At 47.0% G+C, this 20,386-nt stretch overlaps 1 protein-coding gene across 3 annotated transcripts in view; it reads right to left on the bottom strand.

The window, feature by feature from the left end:
- The window catches only part of MRAS (muscle RAS oncogene homolog), a 37,363-nt gene extending 21,102 nt beyond the window's left edge, over positions 1-16,261 (bottom strand). For 2 of the 3 annotated variants that reach the window (XM_058027773.1, XM_058027775.1), the window contains exon 1: positions 15,781-16,174. The gene's annotated coding sequence lies outside the window, so the exon portion shown is untranslated. The other variant, XM_058027774.1, reaches the window with a different exon arrangement.
- Between the last annotated feature and the right edge of the window lie 4,125 nt (positions 16,262-20,386).

The raw sequence follows: 20,386 nt of genomic DNA, 5'->3' as shown, positions 1-20,386 counted from the left end.
AGGCATGACCATGTCCCAAACCATCAAGAGCCCAAGGAATTGTAGGTGTATGAGAGAAACCTGCCAATTACTATTAAATAAAGATGAGTAACTCCTAGCCAAGTTTTCTCCAGTCTGTCAGATTTCCTTCCCAGTCAATGCCTCTGAAAGGACACACTGAACAAAAGCTGGACTGTGTTCCAGTCTTCTGTGGGAAGTCAGCATGGAACAGATGTGTCATGTGGGAAGCCAGAGTCTGATGCCTTTTGTAGCTCTGGCATTAGGTTTTTCAAAACACAAATGAAATTTCAAGTCTCTGAGGTTTTCTAAGAAGGCAGATTCTAACAGGTGCTCCCAACTCCCATCAGCTTCCGGATCTGATGGAGCCCAGCACCTGGTAAGACCTGCACAGGAAATTACAGGCATTTCCTTTTGGAGTAGTGATCAAAGCAATATCAGATTGCTACTAAAGGGAGAAAAAAAAAAAAAAAAAAGCCTTGAACCAACTGTCGTTTAAAAATAAAATCCTTTACCAAGCAATGAAGAGCTGCAATTGGCTGGGCTTTGAATGTGGGGGGAGGTAACTGTGGGTCCTGGAAGTGGCCTCATCAATTCTCCTCCTGTGCAAAAAGATGCTGTACCCCAAGTGTTATGTTCCCTGAACTGCTCACTGGCTTCCTGTGCCAGCCAGACCTTTTCTCCCTTTCAACCCAAAATTGCATCACCTCCCCCAGCACACAGATGCTGCTCAGATTTACTGTAAGAGAAAGAAAACGCACCGGGGGAGTAATGAAGCACTTGAGATTCACACAAAAGGCAGCTAAAGACAGGAGCTGCCTGATGAATACTTGGTAGTTATTTCAGGAAACACAGAATTATAGCCTGAACAAATAATAATAATAAAAAGCCACGTCACTGGAAGTGGCTTAGGTAGTAGGCAGCCCCCCACCTTCCCCCTCTGCAAATCCCTAAGTGATGTCAGGAGGAGCCCTTGCTGTAGAACTGAGCAGCTTTCCCTGCTCAGCCTGGATTCAGGGACTCACTCGCTTTTACTGGGAAGCACGTGCTTGTCAGTGTCCCAATCTGTATGTAAAGTGCAGCACAGCATGAGTCAATCACACTGACAAATGTCATCCAAAACCAACTCTGCTTCCCTCTCCCAACTCCTCCTCCACCTCCCACAACAACTCCATTAATCTTCAGCCTGTTTCCCTCAGTGACGTAGTGCCCTTTTCAAAATATGTAAGAAGAGTTCTGCCACTGACAAACCAACAGTCAGGTGCAGATGCCAGATTTCTCTTTTTTTAAAATTATTATTATTAAAAGCAATACTTCAGTCAGATTTGGATCACTGGTAGTTACAGCTCTGCCACTACCAGTTCTGTAGGAGAATACAGTTATGCGACCAGAAAGCAGCTACACAAGATCCTTTATCTCTAAGATCTCAAATAAAACTGTATTGTTGCCAGTTCAGGGGTGTCCACTGATCCAAGCCTTTTGCCAAGGTATGAAATAAGAGCATCCTATTCAGTAACTGGGGCTTGGCTCAGCTACTCTTACCTCCATTACTTGTGTGCTTAAATCCACCATACTTTTCCTTACTCATTTATTTCCAAAACCCTCAGGAGACACCAGGGGATGACAGATTCCTGTATTACTATTGCAAATTCTTTGCTAGTGAGGCCAGGAAGGCCTCTCCTATGTTATCATGGAACCACTGAAGCTGACCTAAACATACTGTAGCAAAAAAGCAGATTGCCAAGATGTTCCCCTGCCCTGCCCAGGCAGAGATAACACAGCAAGAACAAATTTAGTGGAGGAAGCGGCTTCGAATTCCAATAGCTGCCCTTCCTGCTCGCACAATCCCTGGAAATGGGCAGCTTCCCTCCTAAACATCCCAGCCTGCTGACACACCAATAGAAAAGACCCCAAATTCATTGCCCTGGCTGGTTTTGCTGCTCAGTGAGGTTTCTGAGGCAATAGCCCAGTGCTTTAGCAGTGTCCTGTTTGCAGCCCAGATGTTCTGCAGCCTGCATGTGGCCCTGACACTGGCAATGCAACCAGATGTGCATGGCACAGCCCTCCTGGCCTCAACCAGCATCACTCTGGGCAGGTGGAAGTGGTCCAGGCAACAAATTCCTATGTTGCATCACGGAGCTGTGAGGGGATCCTAAGCAGCACCAGGACTGCCCAGCATGGACCTCCTCACTGCTCCACTCTGCCTTTCCCACATCAGTCCCAAAGCCCCTGCCAAAACAAGGAGTGCATCCACCCCTCTGCCCAGCTCCTTGAAGGGTCACTGCCCTGCAGCCTCATGGGCACCATGCTATCCACACATGGCTGCTCCAAGGCACAGACTTCATGGCACCTATGGATGCTTTGGAGATGATTAATGGATAGAAAGGCCACCTCATTCCAGTCACCCTTCTGCAAATCAATCAATGCATTTGGCTCCACATTTGTCTTCCAGTCAGGCTCAATTCAGTATTTAATGCTTTTACATCTCCAGTGTTGCTACCGGATGTCTTTCAGGATGTAAATGGCTTTTTAAAGACTCCCTTCCCTCCTGGCAAACACACTTTGCATCTCTTAGACAGCTGCAAAGAGATGAAGGCTGTGAAGTTCCCTGGTAATAGCATTTCCACTAGGGAATGGGTGAATCCTACCTAGTCCAAGAGACAAATGAAGGAAGGTGAGGAGAGTAGGGATCCCCAGGCTTTTTACAAAATCTGTCCTCTGCCTACAAGTCTGTTCCAAAACTTGACTCATGTCTATGTCCTTCCTAGGCAAAAAGACTATTGCACATAACATATGGAAAAAAGAAACATTGCCTGTTCACTTTGCATCACAAGGTTCCCAGAAATTATCTGTGAGCTGTGGGGCAGCACTGATATTTCTTCAATAGTTCTACACCCCAAGGCACAGGGCAGGCTTGAAAGGCTCTCTATAAATTTTCCCAGGGTCTTGGATCAAGGACAGCCCCCTTGGTTCCCCACAACACATCTAATACTCACAAGTACAGAATAACAGAGAGTATGCTGGTCTGTAATGCTGGAGATTTAGTAGAGCTTCACCAGCATGGACTTGAGAAGAGGAAGGAACAGCTGCCTCCCAAATTTACCCAAATAGGCACATGGCCTATTTTACTTAGAATCTAATGACGCTAAATCCCAGAACTGTGTGGAAGGCTATTCCAGGCATTTCCCAGGTCCATGTCATTACTCTGTCACTTGGAAGACTCCAAGATCTCATCACTGGGCCAGGACCCATAACAGTAATTTTTTCCAGGCTCGTTACAGTGTCTGCCAAGAGCATAAGCCTCTTATTTACGAACAGCCTGCTGGGGAGGTGACTCCATACTTGGCAAATCCAACTGCTTCTCTCAAAGAGGAGGGTGGGCAGAACTCAGGGCTGGGTACAGGGATGAGGAGTGGGATGAGGGGTGGATGCACAGGCCCCTCCTCTGCCTCACACATGGTGATGCAGGGTTTTGCAAAGCCACAGCATTCCACTGAACCTGCCTGAGGACAGGTGCATGTACTGCCAGCATCCCAGCCATGTGCCAGGTCAGCCCTGCTGCCTCTTCTCAGCCCCTCTCTTTGGAAAACCCCTTGGCTGTCCCTGTTCAGCTCTTTCCCTGCTTTCTCCTGTGCCAGCCTGGACAAGCCATCCTGGTGGCAAACAGACACCTTGACACTCAAACCAGTGGGCAACTGGCCAAACCACCCCTGAGGAACAGAGTTCACCCTTGCATGACTCAACTACACTCTGCTATCAAGTGCCTTCACCCTGCCAGCACTGGAGAGAAGCATCCCATGAGAATAGCCCTCAAAAGAGAGGTACCAGGGCCCCAGCTGGTGCTCTCAGTATCTGCACTTTGTTGTTGAATACCCAAGTTACATCTCCAGTGTCGAGACTGGATGAATCCATAGAGCAGCAGCTGAAAAATCAACACATCTTTGAAAGCACCCTGTAAGTCATCTGACCCAATTTTACACCCCCTGTGGCCACCCATCACCCCCCAGTTTCAGCAGAGATCTATCTGCATCAGGATACCCTAATTCTGGTTCCTTCTACACTCAGCCTAAATTCTCTGCCTTGACTCCTAAGTCATTCAACTTGCAGCCATGTGGGAGGGTATATATGTACAGTCATTAACACTTCCATTATGCCCCGTGGTTTGGCAGGTGGTGCTGCATTATGGATTTAAACAGCACCAGCAAGTGAATCTACAGCACTTCACTGGATTAGCATGTGATGGGAAATCATACCTCAAAAGTGTTCTGCATTCTCATGAAGCAGCTCTGATGAACAAGGCAACAGCAGGGCTCCAGCCACCACTACACTGTGCAATCACATCAGAAATTCACCCACAACTTCAGGGAAAGATAAACCCCCTCAAAACTCAATTACCATTGCATAGAGGAAAAAAAAAAAAAAGAAAACGAAAAGAAGAAAGGAACAGCAGATTCTCTTGCCAGTTAAAGGAAAAGAGAGGCACACCCTCTTCTGCCACAAAGCATCTTTCACACGCACCAAACAATAACATCTGCTTTTGCCCTATAAACTGTTTTCACATGGGAGAAGCATACCACACTTGTTTATACTCATTGCAGCAGTCAGCTTTCAAGGTACTCAGTGCTCCATGCCCAACATGATGCCTCCTTCTGTCCTATTATCAGGCTGACACTGACAGATTTGCAGAAATTGCACAGTCAGATTCCCTGAGGGGATGCTGTCCTAGAGGAATGAGAAGATGTGCTGGGCTACAGAGCAATACAGGTAGTGAACACACCTCTGAGTCTTGGCAACAGGGCCAGTAAGGACCTTGGATGGGACAAGAGGATAAAGCATCAGTTAAACACTGGTATCACCACGCTGCTTGTCATTTTCTGGGGCTGGACCACACTCACCTTTCCCTCACTGTGAGTGGTACTACACTGCCACTGGACACTGCAGCTGTAGCTGAGTGGTACAGAGCTCCTAGCAGTGTACAGAACTTTGCTTTACCTGAGCAGTGGGAAGGGTCACTTCACAGCTAAGGCCACGCATGAACCAAATAAAGCAAAGCAACTAGACAAAGTTTCTCTGTCTAGGTAAGGTAAATCAAGAACTACCTTGAAACAAGAATCCCTGGTCCTTCATTAGCTCTTCCAAATCATTGCTTTGGTTCAAGTACTCAGCTCTCCTTCTCCTGCTTAAACCAGAAGAATCTGAGCAAGGAAACATGTTCAATCTCCTGAAGACTTTGGCTGAGAAATTCCAAAGAAATGTTTAGGTTCTGCCATAAGACCCATTTATAATTTCCATCCACCACACAGCTCTGAAGTATAGCTACCCTGCTGCAAAGTTGTAACCAAGTCAAGACACCATGGTCTCTTCTCAAAACCAGTGGGATGCAGCATTATGTTGCTCCAGCCTTAGGGTAGATCTCATAAGCCATTCCTATGCATGTACAGTGCCACTATTTTTAAACACCAAGCAAAGAGATTATGGATTAGCCTTAGTCTTGGCAATCCATGTAAATCTCTGATTTGCATCATATTTTACATACCAGACTCACAGAAACAGCAAAAAATTTGGATTTGGCCCTTCCTTCTTTGTACTCCAAGGGACACAGACCCTAACACAGAGTTATCCTCTTATACTTCAGCACCTTCAATGACAATTCAGACTTCAAATTTTAAATAAAACACAGCTATAGATATTGGTTTTTTATATCGACCTAGTGAATGATAATATAACACGAGGTGATTTAATCTTGACACACGTCTGCATATAAAAATATCTCTATTAAAATCACAGATAGAGACAGCATGGCTGGCAGCCACTTGAAAAAAATAAAATAAATAAAGCCCCAAAGCATTAAGGCCTTGTAAGGGACAAGATTACTTTCATCCTGCCACAGCATGTTTCAATTTAACCACTGCATCTCTCAGCACTTTTGGTTCATATTCTTTTACCACACCGAGACACAAGTTTGGTATACGCCCAGCCTTAGGAAGGGGAAATGGTATTTTGGGTCACCAGTTCCACCCACCCATCCACTCAACAAGGCTTTTGAAGTGCACCAGTCCCAAACAGGAGCCAGAATACATTAGCCTGGGGTCAGGAGGGCTTGGAGAGCCTGAGGCCGGGAGATATTTCAGGAGTTTTTTGGGTCTAAGTGGCTTTGTCAGCAAGTCCCTTGCCTCCTGCTGCCCATGAGAACACCCTGCCCAGGGCTGCTGGCATGTCTGCCCCAACCATGGACCCTAGCAGGCATTTCCTCAGCCTTTTTGTCACTGCCTTGAAGGTGGCAGGCCTCCAATCACTGCCTAAGTTCAGCAGCTCTTCACTGCTCTGGCTGAGACAGCTCCTCTTTGTCCCTTCTCACCTCCCAGCTATGCCAGTTCATCTTCGTGAGTCTTCCCAAGCCCACATGAACTGTGGCTCCTGTTACTTTGCTCTATTCTCTTTTACTCCAAATCAGAGAGAGAGAGCTGCTCCCAGAGTTTTGTGCAGTGGAAGGATTTATTCTTATGCTGCACAAAACCAAACAGATGCTTCGACACAGGATATGCCTGAAAACACAATTTTTCTGCTTTGCTTCGACAGCCTAGCATTTATTTCCATATTCTTGTGAGGCTGGTATGTAAACAACAGAGAGTAACTTGCTGTGCTCAGGAGACCTTAAAATAAGAGTCCTGTTTCTCTGTCCTCCTGGATCCAGTAAGTCATCCTCCTGAGGTTCAAAGAGTTTCTGGAACTCATAATTCAAAAATCCATGGAATAAAAACAGGGTTGCTGGATATCTTTACCAACAGAAAAGTAGGTTGAAACTGTTCTGTTATTTAATAATTCAAATCCCAGTTGCCTAATTAAACAGGCTTGCTACATTGCAAAAAGAATAAGGAATTACATATTCTCTTAGCTAACTTGGCCGATTAACATGAAAGCCTTTTCATGCTCCACAGGCGTTTGGTCCAAGGAAAACTTTTGAAAACAGACTTAATACTCCACAAGTAAATCTCATGTAACAAAACCCTTGCTGCTCACAGGACTAGGGTGATGCAGCAGCTTGTCAGCATCCTTGTGCCTCCTGGAGCTATTTTGCAGGATGCACAGAAGAAGCAATGCCAGCAGAGCATCTCAACAGAGCATACAGTATCTCTTTGGGCCTGCCCAGAGCTCAAGAAAAGCAAATGGTCTGCACAGTTCCTCATGCCTGACATAGTCCCTGTTTGCAGATTAGATCTGAAAGCATCCACAGCATGTGGAGGAAACAGAAGTCCCTCTCAAAGCACTCTGCCCTTGAGCTACAGAATATTTTCTTAGAGACGTACTGCTGCAAGTACTTATTCAAGTCCACCTTGTCCTCCAGCTGATCACAACCTCTGGATGCTCGAATTCCAAGCTATGATTCTTCCCCAGCTACCACCAAGGTCTCTTCAGGTGAAGTGCACAGAGTGGACTCAGGCAATACCTGCCTTGTTGTCCAAGGGCAGCTGTGTCAGATGCAGGCAGGTACCTTAACAACGAGATCATGCACTATTCTGAGAGCTACAAGAGCAGTGTTTGACCTTGCACTGCTGCACAAAAACAATTCACAACAGCTGAGGGTTTTTCCAGAGCACTGGGGCATGTCTCCTCCTGCTCCAAGGTTAGTTAGGGATTCTTGTCCCTACAAAACACCAGCAGCCACAAACCAGCCTCAGTCTGCAACTGCAGTCAGCAGCAAGCACTGCTGAGCCAAAGGGATTCCTTCAGTGATCTCCCTGCTCCCAGTTCATCACCCTGCAGCACAAGCTCTGTGGATGCCCTTAGGTCTCTTTCTGGGATCGAGTGCTTGGGTATTGAATAACAACTTCCAAAGAGTCCTGCTTTATAGACATGTGTTCCCCACCCAGCAAGTGCTGCACTTAGGCTGGTGACACCAATACTTCCATAGCAAGTATTACACAAGACATCAGCTACATATTTTCTGAAGATCACAATCTCTACTGAACTGCCAGCTGTCTATGCAGACCACTCAAGAGCTATCTGAGTATGCTAAGGACAGATGACAGACCCGATAATAGTGTCTCAATGTGACCAAGAGATTAAATTCCATCTGCATCCTGTTATTTTGTCATTTGGTATCCCTTCAGAGCGAGTGTTTCAACAGCCAACTGGTAGAGGACTTGTACCACAAGATCACAAGTTTACAGGAAAAAAATCCTTTAAATGCTTTCTTTAAGTCACCAGGTACCTGAAGGCATGCTACAGTGGTGCTTTAGTTGTTCTTTAAGTGGGAAGGCCAGTTCAAGAAAAAAGTGGCTGTGATTCCCACTACACTGAAGTCCATTAACATCCTTTTAATCTGAAATGGGTGGGTGTTTGGTCCAGCTATTGCCTATCATCTGTTGCTCACCATGAGGCTTAGTGCTTCCAGCAGTGCAAAGAGCAGATTCCTATTCAAAAGCCTTTCAACTCCTCTTATATTTGCAAGATGAACAAGTATTTATTTCCATAAACCAGAGCATGCCTTGCACTGGAAAACAAAAGAGGTTGCAATAGTGCACCACTCAAAACTACATCCAAGGAAGATTAAACACATTCACTTTCATACTGATATGACCAATTCTTAAAAAAACCCCAAAAAAACATCATAAGAAAACAAAATTTAAAAGTCCAATAAAGCTGAAGATTTCACTTTAATAATTATTTTTTGCTCACTTCAAAACCTTCTCCTTCCAATAAGTGGATTACACAGAGGATCTGCAGAGCCTCTTGCTGTTGCCAAATCTGCATTTTTTGGACACATGGCGCTGTCAGGGTTTGTTCACAGAGTCCCTCTCCATACTCCATTGCTGGCTCACCCACCACTGAAATCCTGCTCCCAGTCCTTCCCATAGCTGTGACAGGAGCTGAGGCATGCTGGCAAGCAGACATCTGCAAAGCTGAACCCACTGGCGCTCTCAATCACATCGCAATTTCATTAAAGAACTTTTAAAAAAAACAAACTCCAACATTTGCACTTCATGATTAAGTGGAAGCCAACTGAATTAGTGTCAAGGCATGCCATAAGTGAAAGCATCCGAACCCTGGCATCCCTGTGACCCTGGCCAGCTCTGAAAGGAAAGCTCCAGCAGCTTGTACCACAGCAGACCCTGACACTACACCTCCTTGGGAGTGCAGGAGAAGCTGAGACATGCCAGGCTCTGCCTGCTCCCACTCAGGGCACAGGTATCCATATCTATGGTGCTGCAGGCATGGCCTGGGAGGCACAGCAACATTCCTGCCCTGGCAGCAAGCCAGGAGTGACTTCCCAGTGGCAGAGTAATAACCACTGGGAGCAAGTCAAGCTCCTGCTGGAGCCCAGGGAAGCCGGCAGGACGGAGCGCTCCCGGGTTTCCCAAGAGGAATATTTCACTGTAACCCACACACAGTACATGACATGGGCCCCGAGCAAGGCACTGCATGACTTACAGCTGACTTCAGCAGGCTTTAGTTTGATCCATAAATCCTCTAGACACTTCACAAGAATGTTGCTCAACTCCCACTGCCTTCAGCCTCACAAGAGGTAGACATAAATACTTAGCATTAGCATAGCTCCCCATGACTCATTTTTTCTCCTTTTTAAATATAGCATCCTAAAAATGTGGATACATTCTGAGCAATAAAACTCATTGTTACTGTTCATCGTGCAACCATAACAAAAATTCCTCCTGCCAGCTTTGGACAACTTCCTCCACCAAACTCCAAGCACTGGTGACCCTCACGTGGCTGAGATGGAGCAGTGGAAGCTCTGCTCCATCAGGGAACCCAGGCAGCACAGGGACTCAGCACTGTGGCAGCAGATGTGGAGCTGGGCAGGAAGCTCCATCATCAACCCAGCTACTCATATCAACTTTATTAAGAGGAGCAGAGCTGCTCTGGGCACAGGAAGAGCAGGGATTTGCCAGAGAGGAACACAGTTTCAGTAGCCGAGGAGCAGCCTGTGCCAGCCTTGGGGAAGCCACTCACTGAAGAAGTGGTGGTGGAGGCATCTCTAGCTGGGGGATGCTCCCCACTCTTCACCTTCCCCAGGCACACATCACCTCCCTCTGTCACCAGGCCTGAGCTTTCTTCCTTAGAAAAGCCAAACACACATTGCCTAGCCAAGCAAATGCCACAAGCTGCATCAGAAGCACCAAGGAAGAATCAGATGGGAAAAGCATGGACCAGAGCTTGTTGATTTTCATGAGAATCATGACTGAGCACCCTCCTGCCTGTCCCGCTGCAGACTTTCTTGTGTGATCAATCCCTCATGCTGTGTTTTGCTTTACTGAATACTTCAGTTCCCTAGCTGTACAAATGAGATAAATAGCAGGTCCCTATCTCACAGGTATGCTACAAAATAAATAGATTTTGCATTACAAGTGTTACAGGAATGCTTTAAAACTTGCACAAGTATCAAGACTAATCCATCACTGCTCATAAAGAACCCTAGGACTGATAGCAAATTAAAATCTTACTTGCACAAACATTAGAGTATGCAAGATTGTTTTCTTAGTTTATCTGCTTCTGCTGATAACCATGTTTGCCCCAGTGCTTGAACTGCTCTAGTCACAAGCTGTTTGAGTTAAGTGCACCAAATCCTGGCTAGAGAAATACATGCTTTGCTCTGTCTACAACAACAGCTGAGACATCATTCATCCTCTCAGCTGTCCTAAAGGCATAGCTGAAAATGCATGCCCACATCCATCCTGCTGTCAGGTAACTGAAAAGTACACTTTTACCTCTTGGACCTCTCTAGTAAGATTAACCATGAGAATTTATTTACCACAGTATTTTTCTAATTGTCTCTCCAACACTCTTATTTAATATCTGAAATAAGTGGAGTGGAAGAGCCACAACTCTCATCCTAGAAACTGTCATTTTAAAGACAAGATAAACAGAAGCCTTTGCTTAAAACTTCCAGGAGTGTGTGTAGCTTAAAAAGCTAATTGCTTTTTAAAATAATGACTAAGACTCTGAGGAATCTAACTCCCAAAGTCACACAGGTAGTTTTGAATATGTTACCCTTTCAGAGTAATTATGCCATCAAAGTTCCAGTCAAGAGCTGATGAGCGTTACTAATATAGGCTGATGAGAGAGCCTGAAAGACCTTCTTGGTTTATTTACACTTCAGTAAATCAGAAAGCACACCAAGACTTATTTTCACATACAAGAGTAACAGACCTGACCACAGGGATATTTAAGGAGGTTAACCCACAGCCCAGGAAGCAGGTTTACTGTAAACTGGCTGCAAGCTGATGCTGTTGTACTTGTTTTCACTGGAGATGATAGAAACTTGGAGCAGCTGTTTGGACTTCAGTGGACTAGTACCAGTCACACATAAAACAGTGGTCTGGCTCATTATCTGAATCATTACAGGTCATCTTGCAAAATAGTCCCCAGGCAGTCCTCAGTGACATTTATCTCTAGACCAAGAACTAGGCAGATGCAGTCAAGAGCTGGGATGAAGAAAGAATAAACCATTTTTACCAGCTGGCATAAAGTTATATATTTGGTACAACATTCTTTGCAGAGCAGACTTTCTCAAAGAGAAGGCAAGGCAAGCATTGTGTTATTTGGGAGAAGGTGAAAGAGTGCAGGAACTTTTTAAATTGATCTATAGTAGAAAAAAGTACAAGAAAGTAGTTAAAGATTTTACTCTTGAGCCCATCAATGTCAAACAAATTCCAAGGTTAACAAAATTTAGCCAAAAATTAATATGTAAATTGTACAAGCACTGAACATTTCTGCTGGTCAGTTCTGGCCAGAAGAGAAGTAGCAAGAAGGGGAATCCCATCCAAGACTGTCTCAGATACTTAGATGCCTTCTGAAGTATCTCAGCTGTATTTATGCTCCCAACACACCCACAAAGAAATAACTTCTACTTCCCCATTTTAGAAAGAAAACTGGACTTAGTGAAAGGCAGGTTCACTGGCACCTGTAAGAGTTGCTGACCTCAGCCTACCTACCTTTGGCCAGGTTGTGACAGAGAAAGTACTTGGGGGCAGTTTCCCATCCCTTCACCTAGCTCCAGGTGTTGGGCTGGTGTCTCAGATGGAGCCTTTGTGCCTGTGCAGCACAAAGCACCACTCACTGGAAAAGCAGTGTCTGAGGCAGTAAAATTGCAGGAGAGGTCAGTAACAAGTACTGTAAGTAGAGAAAATTACTCAAAAATATTGTTAACCTCCCCAACCCTGTCCCTACCCCTTCCCTCAATCGTTATTTCAGGAGACATATTTTTGTACAATTATTTCATTTTCTAATGCCAAACTGGCTGCCTGCTCTATCTCTATGCAAGATTTCCATATATATTACTCCTCCACTGACATTTTCTCACACATACACATGTACAGATCAGCAATTGCTCCACTACATTCTCAAACAGAGAATAAAAGAGTCATAAATCTCAAAAAAACCAAGTATGCCAAAAAATTCAGCATCTGAAGTTACAGCTGCTCATTTATCCTCTCTGTTCAGAAAGAGCTAGTCTTGGCTTATTGCAGATATTTTTGAAGTGGACAGTGTTGCTCTAGATTTACTTTGGATACAGACACTCAGGATGTGACCCACTGGAGCACTGGAACTTTGTTTCCCTGCAGAGCAAAACACAGCCAGTGAAATTCAAGTAGAACAGGAAGGCTATTCTTCCCTCCCCAGTAAGCATCTTCTCCCAAGCACCCCTGTAAGCAACAACAGGAGAAAGAAGCAACAGCTCCACCAAGGAGTGGGCTCATGTTCCTCCCATCTGCCAGTCCCACGCTCATTCTGTTTTCACTTGGACCAAATCCTCCCAAGCCTTCTGCTTTATACCTCGTTAACTTCGGGTGCTTCATACAACAAAAATAATGTCATCCATCTTTGCAAGGTTACTTTCAAGGCACATTTCCATATCTTTTAACACCATTCTCTTCCTCAGCCCTACCTTGGAAGCTGGAAAACTAATACCTATTTTTCACATTGAATCTGTCCCCTGAATCCCAACCTACTTATTGATGACAGTAAAAGCTTATGCAAACACCTCCACCATGCAAAAACAGACCCCTCTTCATTCCTGGGGATTCATGTTAATGTTCTCCACCTCCAGAATCTGAAGTACTCCCTGCATTGAGAGCTGCCCATTCCTATGCTGAGGTGCAATCCCCCCTAACTCCCCCTGTGCACATAAGAGAGGTAAAGGGATGAGTGGTCATGGAGGAGTTACAATGCTGAGGCAAAAGCAGCTCCACAAAGTGTAGGGACACTGGCTGAAGGCCCTGCATGGCTCAAAAGGCTGAGCAAGTCTGAAGCAAGGAGCCACCAGAATTGACAGCTTAGCTGAAGCAGTGACAAACAAATAAACCAGGCAAAACCAAATTATTAAGAGTGGTCAAGCTGAAGTCTGGAGCCTAAAACTTTTACAGGGCATACTGATTCATCCTAATGAACTGACTCACCTGGAGCCAGTAGGGATCCAGGCTTGGCAGCTGTGGGTAGGAGCTCTTGGCTTGAATCCAGCTACAAAAAGGACTTCACACCCAAGGAAGGAAGATAAAAATGAAAGGGCAGAATGGAATAAAGCTTAACAGTTTTCCTCAAGGAGCTTTCTAGAATTGAGAGAAGGGAGTAGAGCTCCTGCTCAAATGTTGTCAGCCCAGAAACACCACTAGGAGCACATGGAGCAGCTAATGGGCCAGAGAGGACTTGGGTACAAGACACTGCAGTTAAAGAGGAGCCTAAGAAACCCCAGCACAATGACAATAATGAATCATCACACTCATTTTTCCTATATCCACCTGCCTTACATTGCCTTTGTCAATTACAACACCAGCTCGGTGAAGGACTCATCCTCCTCCTTCCATTCCCCAAATGCCGTTTTTCCACCAGATCCCAAAAAAAAAGGGTGGTGAGAAGAAAGAAAGTCCTCTCCAATCACCTTCTGATACAATGCTATTCCTCCCTAGTGTTAGCCTCAGTCCTAGGTTAAGGAAAGAACATCCAATGCAACACATACCAAGAAGAGCCCCCCAAAGAAGGCAAGTTTAGTTTCTGCAATTCTTAGCATTCTCTGCAAAAAACTTGGAGCTTATGAAAATACCCACCAAAAACTTCAATAAATAGACCTGCCTCTCAGATAATTTCTGAAAAGAGGTGCTGGGCCAGCTCTGACCCTGCTCTGCTTCAGGAGAGATGTTGGTGGGGTGTTTGGCCCTCTACAATCTGGGTATACACTCTTATCATATTGGATATCTCCTGGAATGGAGGAGCAAAATCAAAGAAAGACAAATTGATGCAGCTACGAAGCTATTCATACCTATTTTCTACATCTGTTATTATTTTTAAGGAGATACTGTCAGCTTGGTATTTTCTGCTCAAATATCCAGAAAGAAATCTTAGCTCTCTTAGGCAGTCTGAAGCTCTACTACAGAAAGTTTTTCTTTAAAGCTGTTACTTCGTGCAATTTCCTTGCCACACCCCTTGTTCTTTCTCTTATCTTTCTTCTTGCCTGTCTTAAATTAACAGACCCCGGTTTTGCAAATCCATTTCAACAGATTCAGAGCAAGAGACAAGTACCTTTCATAAAGAAAAATAACAGTTTTAGGCATTTGAAATGCATCTCTTTTATGCAAAAAGAGCCTGAGCTAACCAGGTAATTTCAGAGTGAAACCTTAGAAAGCACATCTATAGCTGATATAACTATAAAGTTGATTCACTTTTCTTAATATCAACTTTTGTATGAACAACTGTTTCCAGGTAAGACGTACATAAACATTTCCAGTCAATAGCATCCTTTTAAGCCTGCTGACAAAATCCGAACTTAGATGATTTAAGCTACCTGAGGACTTGGTGGCTTAGATTTTTGTATTTCCGTGGCATTACTGGAGATCAGTGCCAGCTGACAGTGCTGAAGGGCTGCAGTTCCCTGTGCTGGGAAAAAGCCTCACGCCGGGGTCAAGGCTCCCCTGTGCGCTTTGCTCTTCCCAGAGAAGCCCTGTCTGCACTCGGACCTGCTGGTGTGAAGTCCCAATTTGTTGCACGACAAGGAGAGTCACTGGAGCAGAGGAGTGCAGGATGCTTGAGAGTGATCCACTCGAGGTCTAACACTTAACTTGCTCCTCAGCTTGCAGCCAGCGTGGCTTTAGCTTAAGTTTCTCTCTGTCTAGGAAGCAGAGCTTTATACATTGTTTCTAGGGCTCTTGAGCCATTGATTAAAGTAAATAAACAAACAAAAAACCTACAAATTTTCTTTCTAATCCTCAGCAATCCCAATCACAAGGTCTTAAAAATCCTTGTCCTATCTGTGGTTCAGTTTGTTTTCTTACAGCAGAAAGTATAAAAGCAAAGTAAAAGTAAAGTAAAACCAGGAAAAAAAAAATCAAACCAAAAAACCAAAACTAACCAAACCCAAACCCGTACCTCCTCCTTTCTCTGTAAGTGAAGATAGCATCTCTGTCCTTCTAAAAGTTATGGAAGCTTATTCAAAGTACTCAGTGATCCAAGAGCAATTTTAATGCAAGATAAGAATCCTCGGCATACCCAGATCACATCCAAACACACCCGGGTAGGAAAGTAAAATAACACCGTGACTCTGAATCTGTGGCGGGGGAAACAACCCCTGACACAAGCTTACTTACAAAGATCTTCCATTACACCGCCTAAGTCAGAGCGAGCCCGCTCCCCAGCGCTCGCCCCGGAGCCGGCACGGACCGCACGGCGCTCCGACCATAGCGCCACACATTGCCTTTCCCCGGCTCTCGGCGGAGCACGGACCCCGAGCCCCCCGCAGCCCGCCCGCCACACAGAGCTCCCCCGTACCGCCCGTACCGTCCGTCCCTCGCCCGGCGTCCGGCGCTGCCGCCAGCGGCGGCTCCGCGGCGACAGTCGGCGACAGCGCTTCGCTCCCGACACCGAGCTGCGGCCAGGGAAAGCGGCGGTGCCCGGGGCGCGCTGCTCCCGACGGCGGGGCTCATGCCAGCGTGGGGCGCCGCATTTCAGCAGGAATCGCTGTGGGGAGAGGAAAGAGGCAGAGGGGGAAGCCCCGCCACGGTTACCGCCGGGTGTCACGGCGGTCCCGCCCCTCCCGCGGGCTTGTCACGCGTGGAGCGCCGAAAGTGCGCGGCGCTGTCCCGCGGAGGACGGGCAGAACGCACCCGGGTTATTGTCTGTTTGGCCGTGTCCCCCCGCCCCGCTCACAGAACGGAGCGGCGCCGCTCCGAGCCCACTCCCCGCCCGCTCACCCGGGCTGCGGGGCCGCGCCCTCAGCGCCCGCCCTGAGGCGGCCCGGCAGCGCTCTGGCCCCGGCGGCCGCAGCAGCGCAGCCCGCGCCCGCCATCCCTTATATCGCCGCGGCGGCTGCTATAAATAGCCCGGCCCCGCCGCCAGGGGCCGGGCCGGGCGCCGCTGAGGGGGATTCGCGGCGGAGCGGGGACCCGCCGTCACCTGCGGCTCGGCGGCTCGGCCGCGATGGCCGCTCGGGCCGCGCGTGGGGGCCGCTGTCCGGCGGGCGCGGCGGCGGCGCGGCTCCCGGGGGCCCGGGCCCGCCGACCCCCGGCGCGGCAATGGGCCCGTCCGCCGCCGCCGCGCGTTAAGGTGGAGCGGAGCGGAGCGGAGCGGGGCGGCAGCGGCGGCGGCACCTTAAACCGCTCGGGCCGCTCTCCCCGCCCGGCACCCCGGGCCCCACGGGGCTGTGGCTGAAGGGGAGCGGACCGACCCTCCGGCCGCCGGGCTTGTGCAGCCGCCAGCGGAGGAGGAGGAGGGGGAGAGTAAAGAGCCGGTTCTGTCTGACGGACGGGGCAGCGGCCGGAGGGCACGGACTGCCACAAACACCGTTCACGCCGCATGAACGCGGCACACACCGAGCCTTTGAGACCCAGCTACTGTGCGCACACAGCACCCTTTCTCCCTCTCCCCCATATATATATATATCTGTAGATATATTCATACTTAATACGAAGAAGCTTCATCGGCTTTAATCCCAATAAGAGAATTAGTGTTTAATACACCAGTGCTCATCCTATATAGCACTCGGGGGAGACATAGGCAGTGCTTACTTTTCTTAACCTCTCGTTTGTGCCCTTGGCTGACACTGGGAGGCAGAACAAAAGCAGCACTTCCCATGCCACCTGCGGGCTCCTTTGCCACCTCAGACCTTGCACCTGACACCAGCAAAAGCTCTGCTCCCACTCCTACACACTTAGTGACACATGCTGCCCTCACAGAGGATGCTAGGGATGGCTGTGTGACAATAATCCATAGCAGGAAGGATGTGTCCTACCACAGGAGCACTTTGGGCACAACCCTGGGTGGTGCTCAGGTACAGACTGAGTGCCCACAGCATCTCAGAGGGTACATTTAGTCACCTGCAGATTTACCATGCTAGGTCAGGGCTTACCTCCCTGGTGGTGTGCAAAGCAGAGGTACAGGAACTCAAAATGATTCTTAAACCCAAGTGAACAATCCCAGCTCTCCTCCTGTGCTAAATTAGCATTCTGTTCACTCCAGTAGTCCCCAGAAAGATCTACCCAAGGAGTCTGGCACAGCGCTGTGGCATGCACAGAACAAGACAGCCTCCTTGCTATCTTTCCACACGTGTAAGAAGCAGAGAGAAGTGTACTGCCATTTTACAAACAAGATATGTATCTGCCTCAAAACCTGCACTGGTCCAGCAGCATGGAAGAGGTGAGAGGGAGCAGACCAGGAGAACCCCACAGGTTTCCGAACCAAACCGTGGGACAGATTTGTTTTGTTCACATGAATTGACAGCTGGGTTTGTAAGATTTGCATTTGTCAAAAGGAGTCACATGTTTACACCTGAATTTGATGTGAAACAGCTTCTCTTTTGGTTACAAATTTTCCCTCTAGGACAAAACAGTCTCCTCATCTTCCCAGTGCAGTGATGGAGGTGACTGGCTACGAGGAATCTGGTTTTTGCTATCAGCACATCTTGCCACCAGGGAGGGCAGAACTGGCAAAGCTGCACACAGCAGGTCATTTATACATGCTCAGAGGTGTGGAAATGCTGTCACTAAATGCTGGGGACACAGCAGTCCTGGGACTGATAGGCCAAAGTCTTCAGGTTTAGATCTTTAAATCAGAGCATCCAGCTTTCTATTTGGGCATCTTAAACAAATCACCCTTCAGAGCTGCACACTTTTGCTTCTGTGGAGATAGCTGCATTTGCCAACCAAGCCCAATATTCAGACACCTAAACCTGAAAATCTCTGATGCATTTCATACCAAAGTCAGTAACACTTGACAGGAAAAGTCTGTGGCCCGGCTTCTGTATGTCAGGTATCTGTATGTCAGGTTGTTGCTCAGCTCTCAGTAGCCTTCCTACCATAAGAAATACTAAAATTATGGATGGAGGAAAGCCAAAAAGGCCTCTTTCAATTCCATCCAGTATCTGGAGCAGCATTAAATTTCTTGTGTGCGTATTAGTTAACAACATTGCTAAAGGGGAATTGCTGCTGTGGTTGAGCGCTTATACAATACAACTCCTTTTAAAGTGCAGTTTTGTATCCTGCTGAGTTACCCCAAGGAGCCCTCAAACAAAGCATCATGTTCAGTTTGACAGCAGAGGCAGTGGCATCAAGAGCCTCCCCTTGACCAGCCCTCCCTGGGGGGATGTGAGTGCAGGATGGGTGACACTTCAAACCTTGGAACGAAATAGAAAGCTAAAAGAAAAGAGTACCTTAAAATTTCAGCCAACGCTTCCCCCATACAGATTTCAGCACATGACATTTCCAGTCTGTTTCAGCTTCAGTGACTAGATTAAAATGACCCTGCAACCTCTGAACTCCTCAAGTCAGATTATACTTCGGGCTAGCTCTCACTAAATCAGAGGATGCATTATGTATGTAGCATAGTATTTCACTATTAGGTCTAATGAATGTGGCTGTTTATTGTCCCATATTAAAGCTGAGTGGGTTAGTGCAGCATGAGCCTCTTGGCTTGTTTTGTTGGCAGCTGCCTTTTGGGCTGCTGGGGACACTTCCCTTGCCCAGGCTCTGCAGCAGGAGGTTGCAAACACAAGGCTTTGCACAGCACCACAGCAAGACAGAGACTATTTGCACAAAATTAAAAAAAAAATTAAAAAAAAAAAAAAGGAAAAAAGTTTTCCTTTCAGGAACAGTGCAATGCGTAAGATTTTTGTCAGTACAAGTTCCTGCTGGTGCCATATAGCCAGGGATAAGAGGTCACTTCAGGGAAGTCAGGGGATGGAGATGGGGTTTGAGGGGATGCAGTGGCCCTCCCAAGAACTAACCCAAAGTGCTGCTGGCATCACTGTCTGGGGGACAGGCAGGTTGTGCTGGAGCAGGGAGCTGTACCTGCTGCACCCTGTGGAGATAAAAGCACCATCCTGCACCACATTGGATCAGAGCAGAGCCCTGTGGGCTTGAGCCTCTGTGTTGAATTTGGAGAAAAGCACAAAGAGACCACAGCCTGAGCTCTGTCAGATGGCACAATCTCAAACGAGCTGCAAAGGAAAACATTGAGGTGTTCCTACACTGCCAGTTGACTCCAAACCTGCATGAAGCCAGTGCAGTAGCTTTGCTGCCACTGTGAGTCCAGTTGGTCAGAGGAAACAGGTCACACCTTCAGGCTATGGATGAACAATATTGCTCTGCTTCTATGGACTAGGAACAATGAAGCCACAACAACTGAGATTGATTTCACCAGATTTCCCTGGTGCTTGGCACAGACCATGGTGAAGCTGCTTAGCAGTAGAGGACATCTAGTGATATTCCCATGCAACTACATAAACTACATCAACTGATAAAATTTCTCTTGTGACTTCCTCAGAGTCAGCATGGCTGGAGATGGGACATGGAGTGGCTGTGACAGCTGCAGGAGGGCTGGGACAGGCTGAGCATGAGCACCCTCTATAAATGGGTCACAAAGAACAAACCTCCTGGGAGGCTTAGGGAATATACAGTGAGGGCACAGGTAGGAAGCTCAGGGGAGCTGGTGGTGCTGCATCTTTTAAGGAGACATTACTGGGGGATGCAGAGCTTTTATTCCTACAGCAAAGACCATGTAAACTGGGATACAGAGATTAAAATCAGCCGTTTTCTTTCAGGAGTCTTTGCTCTTATCTCAATTTGCCTTTCATGTGACTCATCCTGAGCACATGCTGCAAACATCAGCCTCAAGATCAAGATTTTTTTTCTCTACTACAAGAGATCAGCCCTTTCTCCATGCCGCTTTACAGCCTGCTGCTCTTTGTTCTAGGAAGGATACAAAGGATACTTCCCTCCTCCAGGTTATTTATAACAGGGGATTCTCTAGAAATGTTTTTCCAGACATACTCCAGGCCTAGGATCAGGAATTTGGCTGTGAAACAAAGAGACTGCCAATTTGGTTTCTAAAAAAGCAAGGATTGGCAGAGCTTTATAAAAGAACACACTTCCCTAAGGAAATAGACTCATTT

This window comes from Melospiza georgiana, chromosome 7 (genome assembly GCF_028018845.1).
Source record: "Melospiza georgiana isolate bMelGeo1 chromosome 7, bMelGeo1.pri, whole genome shotgun sequence".
NCBI lineage: Eukaryota > Metazoa > Chordata > Aves > Passeriformes > Passerellidae > Melospiza > Melospiza georgiana.
Note: the sequence above shows the minus strand (reverse complement) of the source record. Positions and strands in the feature narration are given on the sequence as shown.